Raw genomic sequence first — 21,527 nt, 5'->3', positions numbered from 1 at the left:
AGCTCGGGACGGTGCCCCCCGACCCCATCCAAACTCCTGCAGACAAGAAGCTTCCACTCTGGCTGTAACCACACAAACCGAACCCCAGCAGGAGTGGTTTTTTTTAAAAAAAAAAACAACACAGGTGTCCCAATGCTCCCTGCTGCAGAGCCACCCTTGGACAAAGCTTCCCCCAGACCTGCAGTGCTGCTTGCTGTGTGTTATTTGCTGTACATTATTTTCCCAATTTAATTCACAGAAAATCTAAAGTGAGCACAAAACTGGGGGAAAATTCAGCCCCAAGGCTGGTAAATCACAAGAGTTCAGAGAACAAGAAAAAGATGCTTTAAATTCCTGCTAGATGCCACAGCTTTTTCTTTTTTCTTTGCTTTTCTTCCCCCCTTCCCAACCCTAAAATGGAGAGGATTATTCTGAACCAACTGGGTTTCAACATGCTTGGAAAGATCCCAGTGTTGAACGCTGCTGGGACCTTGACATAACAGGTGACAACCTTTTCTATGCCAGAAAATGTTTAACATCTAATAAGAAACAAATATTAGACTGCTGATGGAGTGGGTTTTTATTCCAGAAATTTGTGTAAATGTCCTGTAATGACTTGCACAACACCACCATCTCCCAAACGAAGTGATAACAGCATGGCCCTGGCTGCTTATCTGCCATTTCTCCTTCAGTAACACCACTGCTCCTCTCCCTTTATTATACAAGCTCTCTGCTACAGTAGGTTTAATATCATTCACACACTCCTTCAGGGATTCAACATATGCCTAAGACTTTAACAGACAAGATTTCGTGACTCTTGGAGTACCTAAATTAAGGAAAGCGACCTTGACCACAGCAGTCTGAGCAGCTTTGCGCTCCCTGAAATTAAAGGTGGTTTAAATAGAAACTTAAGCTGGCGGCAGAGAAAAATCCGAGTTTCCCAAAACCTTCGTCTGAAATACAGAGCAAAACCCCTGCAACTTGGCACTGTGCACCACTATTACCTTGACAGCTCCTCCTTGAATGCCTGAAGTTGCTGCTTCAAGTACAATAGTATAGGAGAGAGCTGGAGCAGGGGGGCAGGGGTTGGGCTTTCCTCCAAGCAGCACATGCAAACAGTTCAACTGCTTATCACTGAAGCTGGAACAGCAACAAGGACGACCAAGGCATGCTTTTTCCCCCACTAAGTTCTTTCAGATATTAAAATCCCAGCACTGGGTCCTTCTACCTCAGAGATTTCCACTGTCTGCCAGAGCCACTGATGGTCGTTACCACCCCACTGCCATCCTTTCCAAGCCTTGCGGCTTCCTCGGGCTTGACTGAGTGGCTCAAAACCTGCAAACAGCTCAAGAACAAAGAATATATCCCCCAAATACAGTCTTGACACAGAGAATAAGTCATCCTCATATACCTGGGGGTTTAAAATCGTAATGCGTGGACCAGCTGGGACAGCAGGCTTGTGCAAAGGGAGGGAGGAACATCTGCATCCCGGCAGCATCCCTGTGCAGGGACCCACTGAGGGTCTATACGCTTAAAAGTCAAAACCACTACAAAGTGTCAAGAATAGAGACTATCCTGTTTTTCCTTTCACCTGGCAACCACATCCCAGATTTATTTATTTTTTTAACAGTTGTTAGCTCTCTTCTCCCTCTCTTTTGTTTGTTTCTTTTGGGTTTTTGTTTGCTTTTTTTTTTTGAAGTGGCTGGAAAGGGAACAAGGCTGCCCCAGAACAAAGCCTCCTTGCAGAGCAAAGCCTGCTTCAGTCTGACACTCACACAAGCAGACAAGGCAACCCCAAGCTCAGCTCTCAGCACTCTGCCCTGCCGCAGGTCGGGCTGAGGAAAAGCAAAACAACGCAGAAGAAGATGAAAACAATTCCCTGGTCTGCAAAGGGGATGCTTCGTCTTTTCTTGCTGGTCCCAGGACTGGGAACTAGCTCAGCCATGCAGGCACTCTGCAAGACCCCAGCTTTGGCAGAGACGGGCACCTTCCTGCGGTGCCTGTGTGGCCCCTCCTGTGGTCCATGGGACCTTCTGCCCCCAAGACCAAGAACATGGTAAGGTTTCCTCACTGTGCTGCTCCATGTCCCATCACCCACAATAAAACAAGTCTTTCTGTTGCCTTCAGTGAGCATCGCAGACCAGTTTCCAATGGTTATGATTTAGCAGCTCTCATTAATGGACAGTCTTGAAATGGATTGTTTTATCTAGCAAGGAGCAAAAATCTCATTTATACCTTGAGATCTGAGTTGATTTGTGTGGATCTAACAAAAGAGGTGATGTGCAGTGACGCACAGCTGTGGCCAAGGAAGAACCAACCCTTACTTGGCTTGAGATTTTGCACCTTGTTTGCAAATCCATGGCACAGACCTGCTCCCTGCTTGACTATGAAATGGTTGTTCCCTATAGGGAAAAAAGGGACGTTGGCATCACGCTGGTGTCTTTGATAAGGCTCTTGGAGGAAAAAGGGTGCAGAGGATGCTGCAGAACACAGTCCTGACCTGCAAAGGATGCGTGGGGAGGAAACACTTCTCAGCCACGTGGGACCTCGTGAGATGGCCCAGCAGAGACTGTCCAGCCCTGCGAGCTCTGCTGCATGTGGGATGCAGATTTAAAAAGGTTCTCCTTCCCAAGGTACAATTAAAGGACTGACAAGTTACCATTCAGGATCTCTAAAGTGGCCGTTTCTATTTCTCCAGTATTTACACAGAGCGGGGAACTTGTCTTTACTGATATTTCTTCGAGGAGAAACAGCTACACCAAAGGCAACATCACTCACACCCCTTTTGTCTCCTCCAACTCAAGTGAACCAGTGTCCTGGAAAGGCTGTATCATTGAGAGACAAAAGTCATACAATTTAGCGTCTATAACATCCAATTTTAGAATCAAAGAGCATAAAATATTTCTAGCCAACATCTGCTTTTGTAGAGAGGCATGCAAACTTATATTATCTTTAGTCACTTCAATCTTTTTAAGTGCCTGAAAATTTAAGCCCCAGAACATCATTTGTCATCTCATGCTTATTTTAGACTGAGAACAACCCTTCCTAACCTCACCACTCCATGCCAGCGCTGTAGGAAGAGAGGACAGGAAAGCATCAAGACAACTCCCACTTGCAAGAGAATAAACTGCACCTGCACAGTGCAAGAATGACCATCAAGAAATATTAGAAAGATATTTCCAAGCCTTTTTCATCTTCCAACAACTGGTGCTCCACAAGCTCTTCAGACCATCAAATCCAGTTGTTACTTTTAGGAAAGTATTGCCCAATATTTAATCTGAACTTTTTTTTTTTTTCTCCACAGTTTTAGGACTGTGACCTCTTGCCCTACCTGTGAATGCAGAAAGCAAACACCACCTTCCCTTTTAGGCACCTGAAGATTTCCTCCCTCACTCCCAAAGAACTCGGCCTTACTCAGGCCAGGGTTTCTGGACCTCCTCCTGCCAGAACCAGGAGAGGACACCTTCCCCCAGCCTTCTGCACCACACACCTCTCCACTGCGGCATGTTTATTTTCAGGAGAGATAAAAGGAGAGATGACTTTTACGCCTAATCGCCAACAATTTACAAGCAGATAGACACATGGTCTAATTCACACCTACCTTCATCATCTTTTCCATCACAAAGAGAAGGAATTATGGAATATTCTTGTTAAGATAAAAATTCCTATTGCAGATTTTTAAAAATTTTAAATCCTATTCAGGCTGGATTTAAAAAAAAAAAAAAGAGGTATGTACAGCATTGAGCATTAAAGCTCAGCAAATGATGGTCAGCTTCTTGCTCCAAGAAAAGGAAACACAGAGCAGACTCCCACACATTTTCATTTCACTGCCCACAAGGATGCTTTGAGGACCACAGGGATACAAATACCTAAATTTTACTATCTATTATTTGAGAGCAGAAATCATCACTTTGTTACATGTTTTATACAAGGCTTAACAGGGCTCTGATCATCTGTGATTATCCAGTTTGGCTGAAATAGAATAGCACTGGTTTCCCTTTCATCCAAAAATCTCGAGCCTACAGCATCCTGCAGGACGTGGGAAGCTGCAGCTCCGTTCCAGCACTGCCTGGAGGGTTTTGCATCGTTAGCTCCAGCTCCTGCTGTGAGCTGGGATATTCTGGGATGGGGGACTCTGCCAGTCCCCTGGGATCTGCCTTCCGTGCTCAATAACGTATCTAAACAGTCAATACACTCAATAATGTATCTGAACAGTGCCTCTGCCCTCATCTCCAGCCTCTTTTACAACCAGCTGCAGTTACTGGTCCCACTCACAGTTTGTGGGACCGAGGGGACAACAAAAGCAAAAATAAGTTTTTTCCAAAAATAAAATTTCCTTTGGCAAAGAAATCCCCCTGGGCACACTGCAGCAGGCAGCACTGCCATTAACCCAGGTATAAAAAAGCCTGGGAGCCAGCAGTGGCTATACTATTATAATACAAATTATTAATAGGAGGGACCTCACTGCCCTCAGCTTCCACATGCAGCTCGGCTAAAGCCAAAGGAACCTTTTATTTTTTTTCTGCATGGACCTTGCAGACTCCACAGTTAGCAAAGAAAAACCACACTGACAGTTTTTACACTGTCTACAATATCTTTTTAGGGTGATTTGTCATTTAAATTGTCAGCTTGAAATCTAATGATTTTAAAAAAAGAATAAAATACTATGTATTACATTCACAGGCTGCAACCACTGCCAAATTCCTCTGTCAATTTTCAAGGGATTATATGCACATTTCTCTTTTAATGTTTTATTTTCTTGCTTCTGTACCAAAGAGATGGGGAAAAGAGTAAATGGCTACTTAAGAACAGTGTATGACAATCCAAACCAAAACTGAAAACGGAGCAAAGCACCACGCTCCTCCTCCTTGGAGAGGATGCTCACAGCAGGAGCATCCTTAGGTGTTGGCTGCAACACAGCAGCCAAAACACTTTCAGATGCCAGCATAATTTTAAGGCAGGTGTTCCACAAAAAATCCTTTTTTTTTAAAGGAAAAGCATTTTTAATTGCAAGGCAAATATGTGGGAGGACAAGCTTCACATTTCTGTCGTTGAGAAATACCCGGCTCTTGCAGAGCTCAACTCAACAGTGGACGCAAGGGAAGGTCTGTGGGACCCAGAGCAGATATAAGAGCTGAGCACACCCCAGCCCCCTCCCAGAGCCTATACATCCTCCTTTATCACTACATTTGCTGCTCAGAAATCCTACTGCCTTCTCTTCTCCCTAAACTTTCCTTCTTCCTGAGGCGGAACAGATGAATGGACCCATCTTTGGTCTTCCCAGCTTGCTCTTCCCACTACAAACAAGCCCTGTCTGAGCAAACTACCAGCCGGGTCCTGATCCCTGTTCCTGCAGGGACCTGGCCGGGGCTCAGCCTGGGGAGAGTTACACAAAACAAGGATTTTGGCATTTTTTAGTCAGAACCTAAATGTCTTTTTTCCCCCAAAAAAATGCCTGGAGCACAATAGTGCTTGTTCATACAAAGAGGACAAAATTGTCTAGAAATGGAAGCAAAACCTTATTCACCCAAATTAATGGGCAAATTTTACAACGTGAACACAAGAAAAATGTTGGGCTTGAGGGTTTTTTTTCGCCTGCAAGGCACTTTTTTTTTTTTTTTTTTTTGCTGGACAGTGTTCCTTTATAAAAGCATTCTTCTGAAAGCACTTCTCCTGTGAAGCTCCCCCCTCCAACAGCTACTGTTACAAATCTCTGATAAAAGATGTATTCAGCAGGGTTTGGCACACAGAGAGCACCCAAACTGGCATTGCCAAAGCCTCACAATTTTATCATAAGCTTCAACATACTTGGAGAGAGAAAAGATGCTCTTGCTGGGAGTATCAGCTAGGAGAGGGTTCAGCTCTTGGGGTCATGAGAACCTCAGATTTCAGGGGGGGGAACAAAACAGTAAGTGTCTAGACACAATTCTGGAAAAACACTCTCAAGCAGGAGTGCAACGTGATCCAGACTTTCAAGAACTGATGTCCAAGCAGAAGGAACCTTTGCTGGATTATCACCTGATTTGGTCCAGCTTCAGGATTTTGCAGTGTCTCACTGGTGACTTCTGAATATTTCTGGGGGTAACAACACTGTGAACTTCAGCCCTGGAAGCACCATCAGAACCAACGGTTTTTGCAAAGGCAGGGGAGAGAGCGGCTGTCCCCAGCGCCGCTGCACTTGCAGCCAGTGCTCAACTACACGCGTGGGAGCAGAGCCATGGAGCTCCTGCGGGGCTGGAAGCTTTGGAGCTCGGCTGAACACAGATGCTTTGCTTGCCTAGACAGGGTACGTGTCCATGATCTAGTCACTTAACCCTGGCAAAAAAAAAAAAAAAAAAAAAAAAAAAAAAAAGCAGGAGGTCTTGCTCTGCTCTCGCTCACCCCCCATCTCCCTCTCCTTGCCCCTGCGGTCTCTCCCTATCCCTTAGTACATCCAGACCTCTCCCAGAGCTTCTGAGCTAGCAGCAAGCTTTCTGCTGTTATCCCTCAGCATGAGATCAGATCAGCTGTCTCACAAACCTCTAACATAAGCTTGTAAGGGAAATATAAATGGAAATAAACCCCCTCACTGATTCAGCAGTGCAGCAAGGCAGGTCCATCAAAGCCCAGGGGATGCACAGGTCCTGATGGAGGAGGACAAGCCCCGGTGATATGGACGGAGAGCTTTGCTGTTTCTGTGGAAGCGGGACTGAGCCCACAACAAGTGTGTGACATCTATAGGGTATCTTTACAAGGATGTATGCACACGCACCCAGCAGCAAGCATAGCTCTTCTGTCTTGCTGCTCTTCTCATCTGTGCCAGAAGCAAAAACCGCAGCCAAACTGGACCCAGCATCCATGGCACAAGGGAAAAGAAACATCTCGGCAATGAATAGATTTCAGCTGGAATCTCCCAGGAGACAGTATTAAAATGAAGGGGGGAAGAAACAAATAAACAGAGGAGAAAAGAATCAACTTGCCAGTATCAGCCATGCCAACTTCTAAAACCATAAGTCAAGCCCCGAACACCACAACACTGGCTTTCAGTCTGGGACACTGGGAAATAACCAGGCTAACGCGGGGTGGTAAGAAGAGGGCACCTCCCTACCCCTCTCTGCCCAAGAATTCCCATTCTCCAGCTTTTCTCAGTCACTGCGATGCTCCAGAGGTCTTTTTTTCTTTAAAAAGCCAAGATTTTCACTGAAGTCCCTGGTTCTGAGTGCTGGGCTTTGATCCAAGTGTCAGATGTCAGGAGATAGTGATGGGCTACAGGAGCTGGCCACCAGCCAAACCTTTTTCCAACCAGCTCAGCTGGAGTCTGGATTTGGGAATCCACACCAACGCATTTGGGAAGTATTTCCCAAAATGCAGAGTTTAACCCCAACATTGTATTATGCAGCAGCAAGCACAGCTCTGTATTCCTCTATAAATACATCACTAAATACCATGCTCACCAGGTCCAGCTCTAAAACTGGATCACCCATCAGTTGCAGAAAATATAAATATTCTCCCTGGTTTCCAGTGCAATATTCCCAAGTTGATCCAGAGAACCTATGGAGTCGCTAAGCTATAATTAGAGGTTTATTATAAAAGGTGTTTGGGATGTCTGTCAGCACTGAAAGACACCCTGTATTTAAGGTACCCTTAACACACGTAGCAGCAGCCGGACATTTGGCTTTCACTAAAAAAAAAAAAAAAAAAAAAAAAAAAAAAAAGCCAACTTGTTTACTCACCTCAAGTGACTTTTCTTGGTCTCTGCTTTGCGAGAATGTTTTCAGCCTCTAACTTGATTAATGTCATTTTAAAAAGGCAAAAAGAAAAAGCCATCAGTGAGGTGGTTTAAAAGACGTATTATGAACTATGGATAAAAATGTGATACCAGCTAAATCTTGCTTTTCACCAAAAAAAAAAAAAAATTTAATCGGGTGCAGGACGTGCACGTTCAGTCATTCGTTATTGTAGGATTGTTGACATTAGCTTTTATTTTTAGAAAAACATGAAGTGTGGAGGGGAAATGAAACAATGTGATACTTCTTCGAGACTGTCTCTAATATGAGGAAAATATGCAAAGAAAATACCGTAGCGATCCGCTTGCATACCTTCCCACAGAGTGCTGGGCTTGAATTTATAAAATAATAAATACCATTTCAAAGCACTTGGACTGGCCTGACTTTTTTTTTAAATAACATCTGACAACGTCACCATACCCTGAGCCTTTGGGAGGGAGAAGAGCAGAGAGCCACACACCAGGGACGCTCTCTGGGACCTGGTCTCCCTCCTGGCTGTCACACCATGGGGTGACCCTGGGCAGCCAAAAACAGGGGGCACATCAGATCACCAGCTTCATGCCACAGTGAACATTTCACATTGCAGGCACCTTCAGCTGCCCAAATCCTGCAAACACCTTCATAAAAAGACTGCTCCATCAAACACACCGGGATTTCTCGCCTTTGCAGCACAGTGTGGTAGCTCGTATGCAATACTTGTAGGGTCAGGGCTACAGCAGACCATCCTCTGAATTTCTAAATAAAGTAGTTTTAGGCCTACAAGCACCGAGCTATACCACAACTTAGTAAATGTTGCTGAAATTAAGTCTAAGCTAGAACGAAAAAGCATCTCTGAAGTGATGCTCTGGTTCAACACCTGGTAGCAGCATCATCTGTGCTTTCCTGCTGGAAAAATAAGCCCTGAGGGCAAGGTGGCCATGGCTAGATGACCAAAGCTGCTCTAGGAGGGGAAAAACATCATTAGGAGATAAAATCATCTCTGCTAATAGTGAATGTGAATTCAGGTGCGTAATTACACCAGCTGCCAGGTACAGCTCTGCAGAGGTGACCTTTCCCGGTGCTGTCTGGACATGACACCATGGAGGCATCACGGCAGAGAGGGGATTTCTCCAACCACCCACCTTTGGGGCAGAACTGGCCCAAAAAAAGCAGTGGAGGAAGGCAGGGCAGAAAACATCCGCAGATCCCTGTGGTAAGAGGGTGCCCAGCTCTGGCATGCTCTGAAGTCACCCCTTCCCAAATGCTGACTTCCATCCATCCCTTCAAAGCACAACAAGAACGTATTTGGGAGCTGAATGGATGCACGGTAAACACAGAAACAAATTTCACTATTAACGGCCTCCAGTGGGCTTATTTTTACATCCTGAAGCAAAGCACCACTGCAAGGGAATATGTTCCTCTTCCACTAGACTATTTACTGTCACACACCTACAAAAAATTAGATATTTGACTTACAATTTCTATTCTCAACCCCCCCTACATCCCCCTCCCCCCAAGAAGCTCAATTTCAGTGGCTTTTCAGTTGCAAAATTAGCAATACAATACTTTGTATCTAAATTCAGTTTCAAGAACCTCCCTCATCTCTTTTTTGTAATCACATGGAGAACAGCTACACTGCACATACCATTTTTTGCTACATTGAGCTTGAGGGAAATTTAAGACTTCCTCCCTGCCCTGCCTTCTTTTTAAATGGGAGATGTGATTATTGAAATTAATTCGGAAAATAGTCAGCATTCACCAATCAGCTCAGCAGTCTGGGTTTTCTTCATCTGCTGGTTACATGCTAATTATTGTACTGGTGGGATTATTTCCATTTACAACACAGTAGGGAATTGATTAAATTACAAGAAAAATACCAAAAAAAAAAAAAAAGAAAGAAATCAATGACATTTTAAATACAACATATTTTTTTTTATTTTCTTCCAAGTCTCATGCCTACAAGGACCTGAAAAACTCAACCCTGGCAGCACAGACGCACGACGCAGCGTTTCTGAGCGTTAAGGGGCAGAGCAGCAACGTCTCAGGAGCAGACATTTTGGGAAGGCAATGCAACCCTTCCACGTACATCAATACCTCTGTTGTTCATCCCATCCTCCGCTGCCTCACACTGACCGTACCCTCCTCCACTTGGCCCACGTTTCTAATTAAGAAGGAGAACCTGCCCACAGGTGGGCAATAAGGCCCCATTCCCAAGCCCAGGGCTCCAGCCACACTGGAACGCCTGTGCTGCGGTGGGAGCTGGGGTCCGCCAGAGCAGGGAGCAGAGGTGGCGATGGCACATGCGTGCCATGCTGGCCCCTGTCCTGTCAGCAGCTCTGATGGACTTGGGTGGCTTTGTCCCCACCCCAGAAGAGTGTGAGGGACAGAGCAACAGCAATCCACAACGCCCGCTGGCAAGAACCACTTTCTCCAGCTATCAGGTCTACCAGCCAAGTGTAAGTCCCTGATAGAGACCATCTTTCAGAGGTACCCAGCGCAAGAGATCCCTAATTTTGCTATGTGACTCTCAAATACTACTTATTTCACTTACTACTTATTTACTCATTTCACCTGGGCAAGCACATATGCCAGTACCATCAACAGCAGGGCTCTGAGCACACAAAGGACTTTGTGTTGGCCCTGCAGGGCTGTTTGTTTGGTGGTCACCCCTGAAAGCAAGGGCTCCTTCTCACCCCCCACCCTCTCAGCTCTCCAACTGGCCCATAAAAACTACAATTAAAAAAAAAAAAAAAAAAAGAAAAAAATAAAACCACCACCACCAAAACCTAACCTACGTGCCAGAGATCAAAGTAGGAGTGTCAAAGCCTTAAAGTTTCTTTAAACAGCCCAGTCTCCTGCTCCCCACCCACTGCTGGGCACCCACAAGCTGCTCTGAGGCCTCCTCGGAAGGTGACGAGAAAAGCAAATATCCTGCAATGCCGAAGGGAATCAACACCACCCCAGAAAACATGCAGGAATCCCCAGAGCAGAAAATACGATTGAAAAAGCACATCTGAAGAACAGGCTTAACAAAGCAGCAGAACAGGCTGGCAGCGAGGCCAGGCAGGGTACCAGGGTTGCTCGTGCTGTGGTTTATTTTGCCACCATCACAGGTACCCCCAGAGACCCAGCTCAGCCCAAGCGATCCCCCGGGTGGGCAGGACAGGCAGCTGCCTTCAGCTTTCCCCGCCACAAGCAGGAGTTTTGGTGCAGGCAGGCACAGCCAGAGCTGCAGCCCCCCCCGGACAGGGAGGCTGGAGGAGCCCAGCTCCAGGCTGGATGCTGGGGAGCGCATCCCCCGAGAAGCAGGGTCCTCGTGGGGGGCATGTGGGCATCTGCCCAGGAAACCACCAACCTCCTAAGGGCTGGGGGGCGGCCGAGCCAGCACTCCTAAATTAAGGCAGAAGGGGATCAGGGGCTTGCTGCGATCCAGACAGGCAGCCCGGCAAGAAGAGGATGCTGGCAAAATTAGGAGAGCACGGAGCAGCAAATGGAGCTCAGCAAAGGGTTAGGTGCGGGTGGACACAGCGGTGACTATCCACAGGAGAGGGCTCTGCACAGTTAACCCCAGTAGACTGGCTCCGAGGATGCCTCCTCCAAAGCACCTTCATTTCTAGTGCTTTTATAAGCACTACCATGATGGCCAGGACCAAATTTCCAACCTCCAGAAACAGTGCCGGCACGTGGCAGAGCAAACCCGGCTCAGCACTGCAAATCCTGGCTGGGTGAGCTGGGCGACACCGCACTACTGAAACAAACATCAACAACAGAGGGGAAAAAGCTAAAAGCAAAGGACCTGCAAACCTGCCGTGGTTGCTGCATCACCCTCCGTTTCCATCTTTCCTGCCTGCAAAGCAACATGAAAATGCCAGACACTGGAGCAGGGAGTGCAGGCTGCTATTTAAAATATTCGCTGCACTTCACGGTACACACATGACCGGAGGAGTGGAGCCTAACAGGTGGATTATGGTCTTAATGAAATATTCACATTCATCTGCTTGCTCCAAGGCCAGACCACAAGTCTGCTTCCCCTCTGCTAGCACGGGTGAGGGGGGCTGCGCCCAGATTTTTGGTTTTAAATTAGCTCTGCCTCTCTAAAGCAGACACTCCCCTTGTCTTAAATATTTCCGACATGGAAATGATTCCTAGCAAAGAAAGAAAGAAAGAGCAGGATACATTTCAGAAAAGGAATGTGTTTTTATATCCTGCTTAACAAACCAAAGCACAACACACAACAGGCTCACATAACCTCCTGCACACGCTCCAGGATAACTTGTCACTCTCTAATGACCACCCTACAACTAGGAACGCATGTTAAGAGCCAATTAACCTTAATGCAAAGAGCAAATGCACCCGTCTTGCCAGGGCTGTGAAAAAACACACATCAAGAAGCCCCATTGGTGTCACATCCAACCCTTCAAGGTCTCCAAAGCCACCGAGCACTGTGCTCGAGGTGCTGCTTTAGAGGTGACCACCTCTACCAGGGTGACCAGAGCCAGAAGGCACAATGCAGGCGGCAAGAGAAAGCCCAGTGCATCAGCTGGCATCAGAGGCTGAAATGGTCCTTGTGCTATCGGTGTCCCAGGGCAGGACCTGGAACCACCAGGAAGGTCTCCAGCCATTGAAACCTGCCCTCAGCACAAGCACAGGAGTCAGCGATATGGTTGGATCCTTAACACACACACCCAAGGCTTCAGTTCATTAAATATGCTACAAATCAGAAAGCATCCAAGACACCCTCATCTCGAACATCCTCTTACACCAAGTATGCTCCAAGTACTCCAGTGTGCCATAGCAAAGACCCTTGTTACTCCTACACTGAGGAGTTCTGGAGATGAAGAGCTACAGGATCAAGTATCCAGGACCTCAAGCCTAATTTTGGTCCTCTTAAATGAAAGTCTTTATTTTTACCATTTTAAATACAGACAAGAAGTTTCAATCCCTCTTTCAAGGCAGATACTGACCATTCTTATTTGGGGAAGACAGAAGAACAAGATCCATCAGATGGCAAGGCAAAGCTTTTGGCAGGAACCACGCTCTCCTTCGGTGGGACAACCCAACCGCTGGATTTACTTTCCAGAGGGACACCAGCAACACCATGGCTGGGGCTGCAGGACAGGATAGCGAACGACCAGTATGACCACTTTGTTAAGACTTGGTGTATTCTGGGAATTTCATTTTTAAATTGATTTAGGTGGTTTCGATCCCACTGCTGACCTGAACTCCTCAGGAGAACAAAAAAATATCTCCCCAGCTTTCTGATAAGCACCTGGATATAAAGAAAAAAGTGTCACAGCTTCTGATTTAGAGCATGAGCCCATAGGAGATGCACAAATTCCAGATGGAAAGAGAGACCGATTACATACAATTATTAATGTGCGTGTCTACGCCACTGGAAAAAAAAACACAGAATATGCTTAAAAAGAAACAAAGCAGGGAAAAATAAAATGACTACCCAGTCAAGTATTTGTGCAGTACTGGCATGACACCTTAGGGAAATAAATATTTGCTTGACCTATTTCCAAAAGAGAAGTTTTTATAAGTTCCATGAAAACCTCTTTATTTATCGAAGCATGAGAGCAGAGCATGCGCAAGCATCCCGCACGCCAAGCTGGGCTCCAGGTGCAACGAGCTCCCTTCCCATCCTTCTCACGGAGCAAACTGATCTCCTTTACGCCAGTAGGACCAAAAAGTCAGCCTGAAAACAACATCAAGGCACCTATTTAGGAGAGGAAGAGTTGAAAGACACCAATGCACATAGCAGAGAGCCACCTCGCCTTGCTGGAAGCCCCTTTCAACTGATTCATCTGCCTCTTGCCTCAGTGATTTTTTAAGTGCACGCTATTTAAACCTGTCCCACCCAGGCTCTTTATTAAGGACATTCTGCCGGCCAAATGCCAGGGCTCACTCCCCACCCTACTCCTGACGTGACCCTCTCGAGCACGCCTGCATTAAAAGAAAAAAAAAACAAAAGCTCTTCCCCTTCCCCTTGAGCCGCCCAGCAGGCAGGGAAGCCCCATCACCCAGTCCGAATTTTCTGAGCATTACTGAGCAGGAGCGTTTGGGTGGAGCTATAATGGAAACTTTTGCAACCTTAACACCATGCTATTTTATTTCATTTTTTTTCCCCTGCCAAGTGCTAAAACACATGGGGGGCCTGGCTGGAGTGGCGAGGGCAGCACTCGCCTTCAGTAGGAGGACATGACAAAAGCCATCACTGCAACTGGACGTACAGTTTAGAAGGTTCATCCTCCAATTTTTCTATTTCTAAAAAAAGTTAAAAATAAATAGGAATAAGGAGCAGAGAGCACACAGATAAAAAAAGGAGTTCAGTTAAATGTCCCCTGATGACACATGTATGAAAAGGACCGGGCACCCTCACACAGTGTTGTTCTGAAAGGGGAGAGGGAGGAGAAACCACGAAGCCTTTGAAAGGCTCGAGCACACCCTCCACGCGGGGATGAGCCATGGCTGCGACTGCATCTGGTGACAACCCAACTGCTCCGGCTCCGCTCTTGTGCCATGTGTCATCACCAGCTCCTCTAACTCCACCGCAGTCCTCATCCGATCAGGGCTTCTCCAGTGACTTCACTTCACGCAAACTCACTTAGCTTTCATTTTAAGCATTGTTATTTAGAATATTTGTTCGGGGGGGGGGGGGGGCGGGGGGAAAGAGAGAGAAAAAACAAACAAACAAAGGGGAGAAGTACAAGACTTTTTTTTTGTTGTTGTTTTAATTAGAAACATCACCCCTCGCCTACTCAACAAAGCAGAAAACCCAGCACAGCTGCAAGTGGGAGAGATGCTGCAGACCTTCAGCACAAAGACCAGCAAGCAGGATCTTCTCCCAGTTAGCCTCCTTAGCAGGTCTAGGCTCCTTCCACCTGGAACAGGTGCCGAAGCTACAAACATAACCACCCTGGGCTCCTATTTCGCTCACGCAAAGAGAGAGGCACCTCAGAGTGATTCGGAATCTGCATGGGGCAAAACATCCTTAGGACGAGCAGGGTGGGGGCACCTGGACCTGGCGCGGGGCTCCGGCTCCTCCAAGCAAATCTCTCTATGGCAGGGAGGTGGCAGCTCCACGCAAGAACAAAGGTGACAGCAACTTACATTAACCATGAGCAAACCAAGGACCCCTCCACGGGGTGAATCTCCCTCATGCTTTTTTACACACAAATCAGGTCGAAAAAGACAAAATAATAAAAATACTGCCACATTATCAGGAGATGGGAAGCAAAGGGCCCGCGGGCAGCGACATGCTAGCCCATGCAGGTTTGCTTGCACAAGCCGGGGGGGTTGAGCAGGACAGTGGTGTGGTGGGACATGTCTGCTCCCACCTTCTGCCTTTTGTTTGCACAGATTTCCACAGACCCTCAGTTATTCATTTCTGCTCCCACCAGTTTTCTGGGGGAGCTAATGCCCTGTGTTCAGCTGGGAGCCGGCAGCCCCGTCCCCGCAGTGGGTAACAGGAGCGGGTCTTGCAGGGTTCCCCACTGCCCAGGACCCTGCCCCACATTCCGAAACAGCAAGGGACCTGTGTGACAGCCTCGCATGGAGCACCGGGTCCTCGTGCCCGGTAACCCGGAGGAGGCTCCCATGGGACCGAGCCACGGCCCTGGCCTGCAAACGATGCTGCCTCCGGACCCGTCCCACCGCACAGACAGGGAAAGGCTTGACAAGGGACAGACGCAGACCCGCGTCCCCCGGTTGGCCTGTAAACCCAAGTTGTAGATACTGCCAGGAGCTAGGAGATGAGCTGCTTTTACATAGTAACACCATAGTAACCGAGGTGGATGATAAAGCTTGCATACACAAGAGCACCACATTTTTGGAGAGGAGGAAGAGGAGGTCTAAATAGAAGGAAAACCTTCCTGCAGAGCAAGGGGACACATTTGTATAAAGGAGAACCAGACCCATACTGCAGTTTAAACCTCCTCCCCAGCTGACAACAACCCAGATGGCTCTTACTACCAGCCCAGCTCACCTGCTCCAGACTTCCCCGCTCCGGGCTGTCAGCACTGCCTGCATCGGTCCTTGCATTTCCCCGATGAAAGCCAGCAGCCCCCACGGGGTTGGTTTTGCTTGGCTTTGCAACAAGGATTGTATTGATAGAGATGTGCTCCTGCGAGCGACTTTGGGGCTTCAAGTTACTACGGCTTTCTTACGGTAGCAAGAATTGCGGAGGCTGAGCCCTGTCAGGAAAACCTATGCTAAACCCCAACCCATCTATAATACAATTAACACATGCTACAGATTAGGCTGTATCTGAAGCAAAATGCAATCAAACAGCCTCCTCTTTCCCACCCCCAAAGGTGGGTCAGGACTCCGAAACTGTGTGGGCATACGTGTGCTGCGAGCTGCTGGGATGAACTAAGAGGAAACAATAAACAGACTGCAACAGTCTGCTCCCTCTTCTCAGCTACGCATCCCGAGTTGTAAAACACATCAAGGTCACAGACCCAACCTAGTTAATAGAAGTTATCATTAAATTGCTGTTTTCTTCTACAGTAAATAAAATGCTTCTGATCTTCTGGGTGGGCTTGGTTTTGTTTTTCTCCTCATCTCTTCAAGAGAAATTAGTTCAGAAGTTTACTTCGTTTTCTGGAACAGCTTATTCTGGCTTCCCACCTGTGGGGAACCGTTCCTCAGGATGCTGCGACCCTGGGCAGGGGGCTGCAGCCAGAGTAGGTGCTCCGGGAGAAGGGCAGCAAAACCCTCCCTGCTGCCGAGGGGGAGCCCACGGCCGGGCAGAGCCTTAGAGCAGAAGTGGGAAAACAGCTCAAAAAGCATTTCTACGTGGGGGTTTTTCCCCCTCCTCGGTACGTCGGTGGGCCCAGGCAGACCCATCACCTGCCTCTCCCCCAAAAGCTTCCCACCTTGGTACCCGAATAGAAGAGGAGCCCTCGGAAAAACCGTATGGCTTGAGTTGTGAGGGCACAGGCTCAGCACGCCCTGAACCAGAGGACCGAGCTCAGAGCCCCCAGCCGAGCCGTGCCACCACCCGCCCGGCCAGCCGGCCGCCCACGCAGGCGATGCCCGAGGGGTGCACGGCGCCCCCCGCCCGCGTCCCCCTCCCCAGCCGCTCCTCACCGCGGCCTCGGCCCTGGCCCCGCGCCCGGAGCCCTGACGGAGCCGGCACAGCCGGGCAGGACTTTACCCCGGCAGCCCGAGGTGGCACCGCGGCCCCAGCCAGGGCGGGGAGCGTCCCACGGGAAACCAGGACGGAGCGACGTGGGGCTCGGTCCCGGCTCCGCCACAGAGTCCCTGCGCGGCCCCGGGCACGTCACTTAGCAGCAGCCGGTGTCCCCACCTGCGCCGAGGGGGAGAGGCCGCCTGCTCGCACCCCGCTCTGCCCCAAGGCCAGGCACCCAGACCCACCACCCCTCCAACACCGGGAGCCACGAAACCCCCACGACCCACCCGTGACCAACCCCCGGTGACACGAGTGGGGCCAGCCGCCCCCTAGCCAGCGGCCAGCGAGGGCTGGAGAAAGGGGCTCTCCTTCCCCAAAGACCCAGGGTAAAGGAAAAATCCACCCGAGACCGGCCCGCGGGAGAGGCGGCCGGGTCCCGGGCAGCCCCACGCAGAGCTCCCGGCGCGGCCGGGCCGGACCATTTTTAATTGAATTTATCTTAATTGAAATTTTAATCGCTGGCAAGCCGCCCGCAGCGAAGGGCAGCGCAGCCCACCGGCTCCCCGGCCGGCGGCAGGGCTGGGCGGCGGCGCGGGGGCACGGACACACGGCCACACACGCGTGTCCCGACCCCCGGGTGGGCCCCGCACCTGCCCGGGCTCGGCGGGACGGCGGGGCGGGCGGGGGGCGCGGGCGGGACCGCGGCGGCGAGGCGAAGCGGGGGGCGCGGGACCCTCCCCGGGCGCTGGGCACTCACCCGCGGCAGGTCCCCGGGCCGCCGTGGCGGCTCGGCTCGGCGCGGTCCGGCGGAGGCCCCGGCCCCCGGCGGCGAGCGCGGGGCGGGCGGGGCGGGCGGCGCAGCGGGGCGGCCGGGCGGGCGCCGCCGAGCCCAGGCATCGGCGGGGGGCGGGGGGAGCGCGGGGCGGGCGGGCGCGACACACACCGGCATTAGCCAGGCTCCATCGCCGGGCTGGGGGGGGCGGGGGGCGGGGGGGTGACGTCACCGGAGCCGGACCGGGGCGGCGCGCGCGCTTGCGCGCCATTCAGCTGGCGGCGGGGCGGCGCGCGCGGGCACCGGGCACCGGGCACCGGGCGGTGCTGGGACGGCTGTGCGGGCACCGAGCACCGGGCACCGGCTGTGCTGGGACGGCTGTGCAGGCACCGGGCACCGGCTGTGCGGGCACCGGGCACCGGCTGTGCAGGCGTGGTTGTGCGGGCACCGGGCGGTGCTGGGACGGCTGTGCAGGCACCGGGCACAGGGAACCGTCTGTGTGGGCACCGGGCAGCGCAGTGACGGCTGTGCGGGCACTGAGCACCGAGCACTGGGCACCGTCTGTGCAGGCACCGGGCAGTGCAGCACCAGCTGTACGTGCACTGGGCACCGGGCGATGCAGTGCCTGCACCGGGGAGGACAGCGAGCGTTTGCACCGGGCCTGGGCACCGGGCAGGCGATGGGCGTTGGGCACGTGCAGGGGGCCGGTGAGGGCCTGCACCGAGGGCGTGCAGTGGGTGCGTGCCCGGGGGGTCAGCAGGCGCTGCACTGGGGCACGTATGTGCTGGCGGGCCAAGCGTGCCACACGCACCGAACGTGGGGAGGGCGACGACCGAGGGACGGTGTGGATGTGCAGCGGCCACCGAGAGCAGTGGGTGCCCCGCGTGCGCCAGGGCGCTGCACCCCCAGCCACACCTTGTCACCCCCACAGCCCTGGGGTCCCCCAGCTCGGTGCCTCACCCCAGCCCCAGCGGGTGGCTTGGTGGCTGGAAGCGCCCTGTCCCGTCCCGCTGGCAGCCGTGGGCCCCAGCATTGAGGTCGTTCCACCCAGTGTTGGGGGGCTGCTGTCGTGGCTGGGGGTCCCACTGCAGGGCGAGCGGCTCTGGGCACCGCGGTGCTGCCGGGGCGTGCTCTGGGGATCACCAAACCGCTGTGCCCCAAGGGCTTCGGCAGCAGTTCATCATAGCGTGCTGCGAGCGGGTCGGGGATCAAATGGAGCACCAACTATTTCTTAAATAAAGCATGGCTTGGAAACATCATCTGTCTTGAAATAAGACACCAGCTTTGGACAAAAGATAAAAGATTTTCCAGCTGCCTAAATGTGCACGTCATCCCACTTTTCCTGGATTCAGAGCTAATGGTTAGACAGAGCGCACAGTTACATCCATGTAAATATGATGTTGCTTATCTAAAGCTGTTGGCTTTAAAGCACAGGTTTATCGGCAGCTGGGACAAAAAAGCCAAGGGCTCTCAGTGCATCGCAAGTGCAGAGACTTCGTTTTTCAGGACCATTTCGGTGCTCAGGGCTATCAGTTCTCCCAGTTTCAGAGCGGGGCTGGATTTTTCTGCAAGCCCTGGCTCTTGGAGCCACGCGACTGCATGGGAATTGCAGCTTTCTGGTTTTTCTTTTTAAGTAAGCTTGAACCCTTTGTGTTTACAGAAGAAATGTGAACTCTTAACAGGTCAGAAACTAGGAGCCAAGTCAACAGAGCCTGTTTATAAACTAGAACGGATGGTTTTTAACCAGTCCTGCGGCCATAGCTCAGCTTTTTCAATGCTTGCGATTGGCAACGGAGGATGGCATTTCCTCCTCTTCAGGCAAAATGGCTTTCCCACCCACTCCATCACATGCCAGGCCAATCTGACCTGGTCTTTCTGGGAATAGGAAAGAAAAAGAAAAAAAACAAAAACCCATCACTGTTTTCCTGTTGTATTCCTGGCTCCAGAGCCAGCACTTGGAGCAGGACACCTGAACCTTCCTCCCTGTGGCTTTCATGGGATGAGAATTTCACCCCATCCAGCTGTGCCAACTTGGCATTTCTGCTTCTCCTCTCACTGTTTTGCTGAATCACCCCTTTCACAAACCTCTGGAGATCTTTGTTGATCCGGGGAAGGGAATGGGAGCCCCTGGCCAGCCAGCTGAGAGGGGCAGGAAACTCTGCCAGCCTTCCCAGTGCTCCCCTGCTCTTAAAAAGCTGCTTCTGTCTGCTGGGAGAAGGGGCCCTGATAAGAGGGAAGCCCTTTCTTTGTATTCCAACCTCTGGCGGGATTCCCTGGAGGGTGACAGCGAGGCAAGTCAGGGATGACAGCCCCGCCAGCAGCAGGGAGCTGCCTGGCACAAGGACCTTGGACCTGCTGGATTGATTGACAGCTGTCAACCGCACATCCAAGATGCCCAGCCCAATAAACACAACGGCTCTGGCCATCTCTCACCTGGCATTTGGTGCTTGCAGCATCGTGCTCAGTGTACAGCATTCGGGAAAAGGCATCTGCTGACTCCTGCCTGGATTTTGCCAGCATCTTGGGAAACCCCACTGTAAGGGGGATGCCGGTGAGGTTTAAGGAAAGCGCAGACCCAGGGAGAAAGGAATAGGCCAGTGGCCATCAGAAGACTGTGCCCCAGAACAGTGAGGTCCTGGAGCATCCTTTCGGTGTGGGAAAGGGAGCAGGAGAACATGGCTCCCTGGGTCAGGGGTGGGAAGAGGATTTGGATGCTGCTGAAAGTGGCTTAGCAAGGTAGGCTTCCAGCCATCAAGCCTTACTGGTGCCCCCAGCTATGAGCTGAACCCCAGGGCTGGAAGGATTTCTCCTGTCCCAGCCCCAGCTCCACTTGTTTGCACAGCAAAGCAAGATCCTTTCTGTCAACTCAGTTCCCCTCCTGTCTGAGAGAGCTTCTTGCTCCTCTGCAGCATCTCTGATGAGCTGAGCTGCATCAGGTCTCGGCCAGCATGGAGGCAGGTGGGTTGGCCAGCTTCCCAGGTCTCTCTTGCAGCTGGATCGTCTGCCCTCCCTCCAGATGTTTCACCCCAGACCCATGAAGAAGCAGGGAGCAAGGGGGAGATCCAAGGAGAAGTGTCCCAAGGGACTGCCGGGCTGCTCAAAGACAAGCTTGAGCAGCTGGGAAAATCCCAGAGAAATAATGTGATGACTGAGGGAGGAGGCAAAGCCCCCACCTTGGAGGCAGCTGAAGAACTGGCTGTGGCCTGGCTCGTCTGCAGCAGCTGTCGAAATACAAAGAGGGGGTAAAACAAGCCTGTCTTTGACACGGCTTGTCCCCTCTCCCAGCCTGCAACTGAAGACACAACTTGTTTTTCTGGGACAGAGGAAAATTTAGGAGTCTCCTGGGCAGCAAGTGCCTGGGGTGCTCCCAACTGCCAAGTGGATGGATGGAGTTTTTCTGGGAAGGCGCTGGAAGCACTGGGATCGTGGCTTCCAAGACTGTTGGCCGGTGTAGGCACAGCACAGCCTGTGAGGCAGCACTGAGGGGCTCAAGCGTGGCTGGCCCTGCCGCTGCCCAGTGTGGGGTGAAGGCTGTGATCTGAGATGGGTGGGGAGTGCTGGGGATGCAGGACGAAAGCCGCCAAGATGGACACGGGTGTGAGCTTTTTGGAATGCAAGGAGCTGAAAATATTGCATCTCGGTTGACTAATAAAAAAAGCCATCTTGTTTTGCAAAGGCTCATTGCAAACATCTGCGGGTTGTAGAGTTCCCAAAAGGGGGAAGAAACCTCTCCCTGTTGGAGCAGCTCCTGGGGGGAGGATGCAGAGGGTGCACAGAGAAACTGAGGGTCTCAGGGTTAGAAGCCCAGGGAGTGATGGATCTGCAGGACTTGCCTTCCAAAGAAAGTAAGTGGGAGCAAGAGGGGGTATGAAAAGCAGCTGGCAGGAGCCAAGAA

At 50.9% G+C, this 21,527-nt stretch overlaps 1 protein-coding gene across 3 annotated transcripts in view; it reads right to left on the bottom strand.

Moving 5' to 3' along the window:
• Window positions 1–17,679, bottom strand: part of ZHX3 (zinc fingers and homeoboxes 3) — a 50,401-nt gene extending 32,722 nt beyond the window's left edge. For all 3 annotated transcript variants that reach the window (XM_040608755.1, XM_040608754.1, XM_040608757.1), the window contains exon 1: window positions 17,618–17,679. The gene's annotated coding sequence lies outside the window, so the exon portion shown is untranslated. The remainder of the gene's footprint in view (window positions 1–17,617) is intronic.
• Between the last annotated feature and the right edge of the window lie 3,848 nt (window positions 17,680–21,527).

Source organism: Falco naumanni, chromosome 10 (assembly GCF_017639655.2).
Source record: "Falco naumanni isolate bFalNau1 chromosome 10, bFalNau1.pat, whole genome shotgun sequence".
NCBI classification, from domain to species: domain Eukaryota; kingdom Metazoa; phylum Chordata; class Aves; order Falconiformes; family Falconidae; genus Falco; species Falco naumanni.
This window is presented reverse-complemented; position numbering and strand designations above follow the sequence as displayed.